This window comes from Mus musculus, chromosome 12 (genome assembly GCF_000001635.26).
Source record: "Mus musculus strain C57BL/6J chromosome 12, GRCm38.p6 C57BL/6J".
NCBI classification, from domain to species: Eukaryota; Metazoa; Chordata; class Mammalia; order Rodentia; family Muridae; genus Mus; species Mus musculus.
In genome coordinates, this window is record NC_000078.6 from 87,377,322 (window position 1) to 87,384,932 (window position 7,611).

Sequence of the window (7,611 nt, forward strand, 5' to 3'; positions counted from 1 at the left end):
TCTAACTCATGTGGAAAAACAAGAACAACAGTCATCTTGAAGATAAAGGAATAGGAGGAATCACATCAAATAAGAGCAATTAAAGATCTATAGTAATATGGGCACAGGATTAAAGGGGAAATAGACAGCTTGATGTCACATGTCTTCCTCAATTGTTCTATACCTTACCTCTTGAGACAGGGTCTCTCTCTCTCTCACTAAACCTGGAGTTCACTGATTCAGCTAGACTAGACCATCAAGCCTCAGGCTCCTCCTGTCTCTGCTTCCCCAAATCCCCATGCTGGGATTACAAACTCAGGTGTTAAGCCCAGCTTTTCTGTAGTCTTGGGCTCCAAACTCAGGTCCTCATGCCTATATAGCAAGCACTTTACCCACGGAGTCAGCTCCCCAAGCCTGATACATCTGAATGTATAAAATCTCTATACTGGGCTGGAGAGGGAGCTCATCAATCAGAGTGCTCACTGCTCTTCCAGAGGATACAAACTTAATTCTCAGCACCCTCAATCAGACAGCTCATAACTACCTCTAACTCTAGCTTCCGGGGACCCACCACCCTCTTTTGGTTCACACAGGCGTGAGCATAAAAGTAGCTGATTCACACAGATACATACACATGCACATGAATAAAAGCTAAAACAGGAGCTGGTCAGTTGTAATAGCAGTGCACATTTTTAATCCCAGCACTCAGAAGGCTGAGGTAGGTGGACCTCTCAGTTCAAGGTCAGCTTAGACTATAGGACAGCCAGGGATGCCCAGAGAAACCCTGTCTCAAAAAATAAACAAAAATGGGGGTGTGGAGAGAGGGCTCAGAGGTTGAGAGCACTAACTGTACTTCTAGAAGTCCCGAGTACCAATGGCAGCTTACAACCATCTGTAATCAAATCTGATGCTCTCTTCTGGTGTGTCTGAAGAGAGCTACAATGTACTTATAATAAATAAATAAATAAATAAATAAATAAATAAATAAATCTTAAAAACAAACAAACAAAAAAGGGCTAGAGAGATAGCTTAGCAACTTAGCAGCTAAGAGCACTGGCTGTTCTTCTAGAGGTTCTCTGTTCAATTCTCAGCACCCAATGGCAGCTCATGAGCATCTATAACTATAGTACCATGAGTTTGAATTCCCTCTTCTGGTGTGCAGAAACAAACCTTTTTCCCCCCCTGTCTCTAACACATGCAAATAAATGGATGAATAAATGTATAATATCAGGGAAACTGAAATATACCTGCCTGCTAGAGACCTATGTGGTGTGCACAAGGTAATACCCTGACTGTCTTCTTTAAAAGCATGGCATTTGGATGGCAAAATATTCTAGTAAAACTGAACCCTTCATACAAGCAAGTGAGCTCAACCTGAGCACTAGAGAAACAGAAGCATTTTATACTCCAGTGATAGAGGCAGAAAACAGGTAAGTATATAGTATAGATGTGCTAACATGTCAGAATTCCAAATGTCATATGAGAAAGGGTCTTGCTATATAACCCAGGTTGGCCTTAAATTCACTATATAGCCAGGCCTGGAAAGATGGTTCAGCAGTTAAGAGCACCCACCGTTCTTCCAGAGGTCCTGAGTTCAATTCCCTACCACATGGTGACTCTCAACCATCTGTAATGGGATCTGATGCCCATTTCTGGTGTGTCTGAAGACAGCAAGAGTGTACTCATATACATAAAATAAATCTTAAAATATTAAAAAAATTCACTATTAGCCACGTATGACCTCAACTTTTAATCCTTTTGACTCTATTTCCCGAGTGCTGAGATTACAAGCTAGTACACTACATTACATACAAAATATGGTTCTGGGGTTCAAACCCTGGGATTTGTGCACACCAGACAAGCACTCTGCCAACTGAACTATATCCCTAGACCAACTCCCCACAATTCTTAAAACAAGACCTACTTTTATTTATATCAGCAACTACAAAGTTCAGTACTTGAAATATAGGTTAGAAGCTGTAGTTCAGCCTGGATGCAATCTCAAGTTTCCTATATGAAAATAGGAAGAATGCATCTTGCGAGCAGTTAGTAGTGTCTACCACTGCATGGTATAAAGAAAAGCCCTATTTCTTTTTCCTTAAATATTCAATTTTCCCAAAAGCCTATATTAAATAATCTATTGCTTTTTCTTTGTGTTTGTGACATTTTTCTTGTCATAGAAGAGTTAACCTTGCTTAGGGTGGTTTTGAATTTGTTCTCCATAATTTGAAGTCAGGGCAAAAACTCAAGCCAGGAAACATACCCCTGCTTGAATCAGCTTCCTTCCCCACCCATCCACCCACCAATCCATCCATCTAGTACTTATTTTTTTATTCATACTACAAGCCAACCACAGGCCTCCCTCCCTGCCAGCTACCTTTCTTATATCTCTCAGGACCACCTGCCCAGTGGTGACATCACTCACAGTGAACTGGGTCCTCCCACAACCATCAACAACAAAGAAAATGCCACACTGACAAGACTGCAGGCCAATCTGTTGGAGTCGTTTTCTCAATTTGGGCTCCTTCCTCCCAGGTGACTCTAGTTTGGGTAAAGCTGGGTAAAGCCACAAACATGTGCACATGTACCCGCACACACACACCTATCTTGAAGCCCTAAAGAGTTTATAGGGTATATTAATCCAATATATACCAAACAATAGTATAGAAAAGTGTAAGAGCTTTTAATAGAAACTGTATTTGTTACATTTCAGTTGAGAGTAATGAAGAAGGCTCTAGCTAACTAAATAAAAAGGTGACTTATGAAAGGATGGTGGTATGTATAAGGGGGGAACTGATAAGGACAATTAACTCTGAAAGACATAAGGCAGGCTGGTGAGATGGCTCAGTGGTTAAGGTCACTGACTGCTCTTCCGAAGGTCCTGAGTTCAAATCCCAGCAACCACATGGTGGCTCACAACCACCCGTAATGAGATCTGACACCCTCTTTTGAAGTGTCTGAAGACAGCTACTGTGTACTTACATATAGTAATAAATAAATAAATCTTAGAAAGAAAGAAAGACATAAGGCAGCAAGGTCCCAGGCCTCAGCAGCAGTGTTTCCTAACCCTTTCCTTTCTCTTGGCAGTCCACCACCTTTGAGACCCTCTCGTCAGAAACTCCAATCTCTGCCAAGCAGTGGTGGCACATGCCTCTGATGCTAGCACTCGAGGCATCCGTAGAAGGATCTCTGTGAGTTCAGGGCCAGCTTGCTTTATAAAGCTAGTTCTAGGACAGGCAAGGCTACACAAAGAAACCCCAATCTCTGTGAGAAAGGGTCAATGGGTTCCTTTTGGTAACATTATGCTAACATTATGACCGAGGAAATGAGCTGAAATCAGATGTGGCCATAGGAGTTCACCCCACACATCAAAAAGTGTTCTCAGTAAAGAAAAATGGACACAGGCTGCCACACTCAACTAGCTAAGCAAAGAGGTTGGTGTGACAAGATTGGCACATGGAGATGTGTGAGAGCTGAGATAAAGAGCAGGATATGTGGCAGAGCTTCATTTGCTCCGTCTCCTACCAGAGCCTGTCTGTCACGCTGATGCCTGACTGAGACACAAACTGCTACAGTGGAAGCATGGGTAGCGGGTTAGGGAAATATAAGATTGAAATATCCTCACAAGATCATATTGTTGAACACTTGGTTCCAAGCTGGTGGAGTGGTGGTTGAGCCTTTGGGACCAGAAACCTAGCTGGCAGCAATCGGTCACCGGGTGCAGGCCTTGAAGGTTAGCACCGAGCCTGATCCTAATCTCGAGTTCTGTTTCCCTGTCCACAGTCACAAGGTCAGAAGCAAGTTCCTGCCACAGACTCCTGCCTGCATGGAACTGCTCCATGCCTTCACCACCATGATGGACTGGACCCCGAGAACTGCTTGTCAGGTATTCTGTCACAGCTGTGAGAAGAGTAACTAACTCAGGCATTAACTCTTGCAGACATACTTGCCCAGTGTGCCTCTCAATGGACACCTCCCAGTCCATATAAAGCTGAAGGCCTCAGTCACGGGTTTAGAGTAGGGTAATAAAAACCATGCCAAATGATGTTTTCCAGTAAGCCCTGGAAGCTAGTCTCAGTCCATTTCACATCGGACAGATACTGCCAAATATTAGAGACTATCTGATAAGAGGGGATATGGTCACTACTTTGCAAATGTTTCCTGCTGATAAACTCATGGCCAGCTTTGGCATAGCTTGTGTGATTTACACAAAGGCTCACACTATTCTCTCTAGTATGTGTGGTATGCTGTAGGAGAGGCTCGTGCACTTCAGTAAAATTCCAAGAAAAGGCCAGCCTGCATTTTCATGGGCTTTTCTCATACCACCTCCTCCCAATTGTGTGCTTGTACATTAGAGTTCTGTCTGTGTTGTATGTGTGTTATTTGAGAAGCATTCTATCTTTGGTACCTCCTCTTCTAGCTTAATTCCCTCCTTCACATACTTTACCAACTCCATTGCTTCAACTACCACTCATCCCTCTTTCAATCGTCTGGTAGAGTCAGACAAACTGAATACCACCAAAACACTTCCAACTCAGTAACTTAGAGGTACGGACTTTAGTATTCTTATTTGCAAAATGAGGATACTATTTACCTAGAAAGGATCTTCTCTCATTTTTTTAAACCTTTTTAATCAACTAAGTTTATTTGACAACATTATACATGTATACAGTACATTCATTCTATTTCCTCTCATTTTCCACCTTCTCTTACTTCCCTCTCACCTATCTTCCACCTCTTCCCCTTACAGGTCCTTACCTCACATTTAAGTCTTTTGTTGTTTTGTTACGCTCTGATTTTAACCAGGATAGTGTGTGTGGTCAGAGGTTTAGCCTCTGTGTTTTGTACTCAACTGAAGGCAACAACTGCCCCTCCCCCAGAATCCATCAATAGCCAATAGTTCAGTAGGGAGATGTAGACCCCCTGAATTCCTCCCCATCATCTATGACTGGCCTGTGTAGGTCCAGTGCAGGCAATTGTAAGATCATGCTTGCAATGGCTGTGTCATACCCTGAAGATAGCATTTCACATTTCTCCTCCCAACTGGAGAACTCTCCAGCACACAGTGGGTGCTTTGTAAAAGATGTCTTTTTTTAAGGATGGGGTCTTATGTAGTCCAGACTCAAACTGACTATGGAACTTGGGCTTCTCTGTCCTCTTGTCCCCACTCCTGTACTGTACCACACCATACTCAGGTTCTATGCAGCAGTTCTAGTGATAGAACCCTGAGCTTTGGGTGTGCTAGGCAAGGACTCTATCACTGAGCCACACCTCCAGTCCTCTCTATTACTATTATTATTCATACTTTCTCACAGTCTGAAAACATTTCTTATCCTCCTTAATGAAATAGTCACCATTTACCTAGAGTTTTGTTGTTGTTCTTCCTAATTGTGCTTTGCATGCCTGGTCTGCAACTCTCTGTGTATCTTTTCCAAGGAGCATTATGATTCTTAAGTTTTATGACCTTGGTAGCTCCTTTTTTAGCTTAAGGACATCTTTTATATACTTTACCAATGCCATAGTTTCATAGACTACTCCACCCATTCCTTCAATAACATCTTCTGAATCCCTATTACATGTAGGCATATAATAAAAACAGTAATACCCCAAATGTTTGGTTTAGGGTCTCCAAATTAAGAAATAAAAGGCTTATTTAAACTGACTCGAGATCATCACATTTGGACTAGGGACATGGCTCATTTGGTAGGGTGCTTGCTTAAAATACATAAAGCCCGGGGTTAGATTCCGAATGACACGGCACTACACACTCATGAGTCCAGCATTTGGGAAGGGAGGATCATTAGTTCAAGGTCACTCTTCACTATATAGCAACTTTGAGCCTGTTTGAAATATTCACCTTAAGGAAATGATAAATGATTCAAGAGATAGGCATGTTTAACATGATTTAAACATTACATGAAGTACATGTATATACATTTATCAAAATATTACAAATATAGTTTTAATGTTTTTCTATCAACTGGTTTTTAAAAACCTGAACACAAAACAATTGTTCCAATGCTTTAAGATCTTTCAGCGAATATCTATCATTTCTACAACCAAGAGTAACAGTTTTTTTTTTTTTTTTTTTTTAAGATTTATTTATTTATTATATGTAAGTACAACTGTAGCTGTCTTCAGACACTCCAGAAGAGGGCGTCAGATCTTGTTACAGATGGTTGTGAGCCACCATGTGGTTGCTGGGATTTGAACTCCGGACCTTTGGAAGAGCAGTCGGGTGCTCTTACCCATTGAGCCATCTCACCAGCCCAACAGTTTTTTTAAAAAGAAAAATTGCCAACTTCAGTAAAGATCTTGAAAATACAAAACATAAAATAAAATATCTGAAATTAAATGGGTCAAGAGCAGAAGGCTTTCTTAATAGTCACAAATCATGAATTATATTATAGAAGTTTCTTAGAAACTACCCAGAAGGCAAGGGACTTGTGGCCACAAACCATTTAATCAAGTAAGGCACACCCACTCTGCATGCAAACACTGTCTATCAATTGCCCATTCTACCAATAAACACTGCTTCTTTCTTTCAATAACTGAATCAAGCAGTTGGCTCTCTTGTTTAGAGGACAAACTTCTAGTGTACCTGAGTCCACCTAAGAAACTGGCAAGCCTGCCCTCCCTGAAAACCCATACTATTTTAGGAACCAAACAGTTTAAAATTCCCCAAGAACTCGGATTAAAGAGACTTCTTGAGTCCCACTAATGACTGGAATCTCCCAAATTCAGCTAATAAAAACCAAATGTTCTTCCCCCTGGGACAAAATGCATTTGAAAGAAAAAAAAAATCTCACAAGTTATTGGTAGTTATATTTTTTTTCTGTAAGACCTGAAGCCTAAGGTGTCTCACCCTGCCAAATCCAATAGATACAACTCCTATTATGACTACCATTCTGATTCCTACTCTTATAACCAAGCCCCTTCCCTCTCATACTACCCCACTAAATCCCCAGTCAGTTTCCCTTCTGTGGCAAGGTAGAAGTAAGCCACCCTCCTTAGTTATTTGGCTCACTTTCTGACATTACATTTGTTTTTGCTATGCTTGACTTCTGTTTAATATAATTTATGCTGTCGTGCCTCCTTGCAATTGAATTCTACTGATTCTGGCAATTAGAAGTCTTTTATACCTATAAATATCTAGTCAAAACTACTCCCAAAAAGGTGATGATGGCACATGCCTTTAATCTCAGCACCTGGGAAGCAGGGACAGGCAGATCTGAGAGTACAGGATAGCCAAGGCTTCACAGAAAAGCTCAGTCTTGAAAAATAACAAAAAGCAAACAAAACAAAACAAGAACAACAAAAAACTACCCCCAAGGCCTGGCAGTGGTGGTGCATGCCTTTAATCCCAGCACTTGGGAGGCAGAGGCAGGCAGATTTCTGAGTTTGAGGCCAGCCTGGTCTACAGAGTGAGTTCCAGGACAGCCAGGGCTACACAGAGAAACCCTGTCTCGAAAAAACAAAAACAAAACAAAACAAAACAAAAAAACCTTTTATAAAGAAAATGTCTTTTAAAAGTGTTAATTGCACACAAAACCAAATATGTCATATGCTTTTTAATCAACTGTTAAAACCACAGAAACTAACCCCTGGTGACTAAGATCACTGCACATGGAT

General features: G+C 41.2%; 1 protein-coding gene across 1 annotated transcript in view; it reads right to left on the reverse strand.

Annotated features, from left to right (window-relative positions):
• Sptlc2 (serine palmitoyltransferase, long chain base subunit 2) overlaps nt 1-7,611 on the reverse strand; it is an 83,298-nt gene that overhangs the window by 72,264 nt on the left and 3,423 nt on the right. The gene's annotated exons all lie outside the window — the stretch shown is intronic.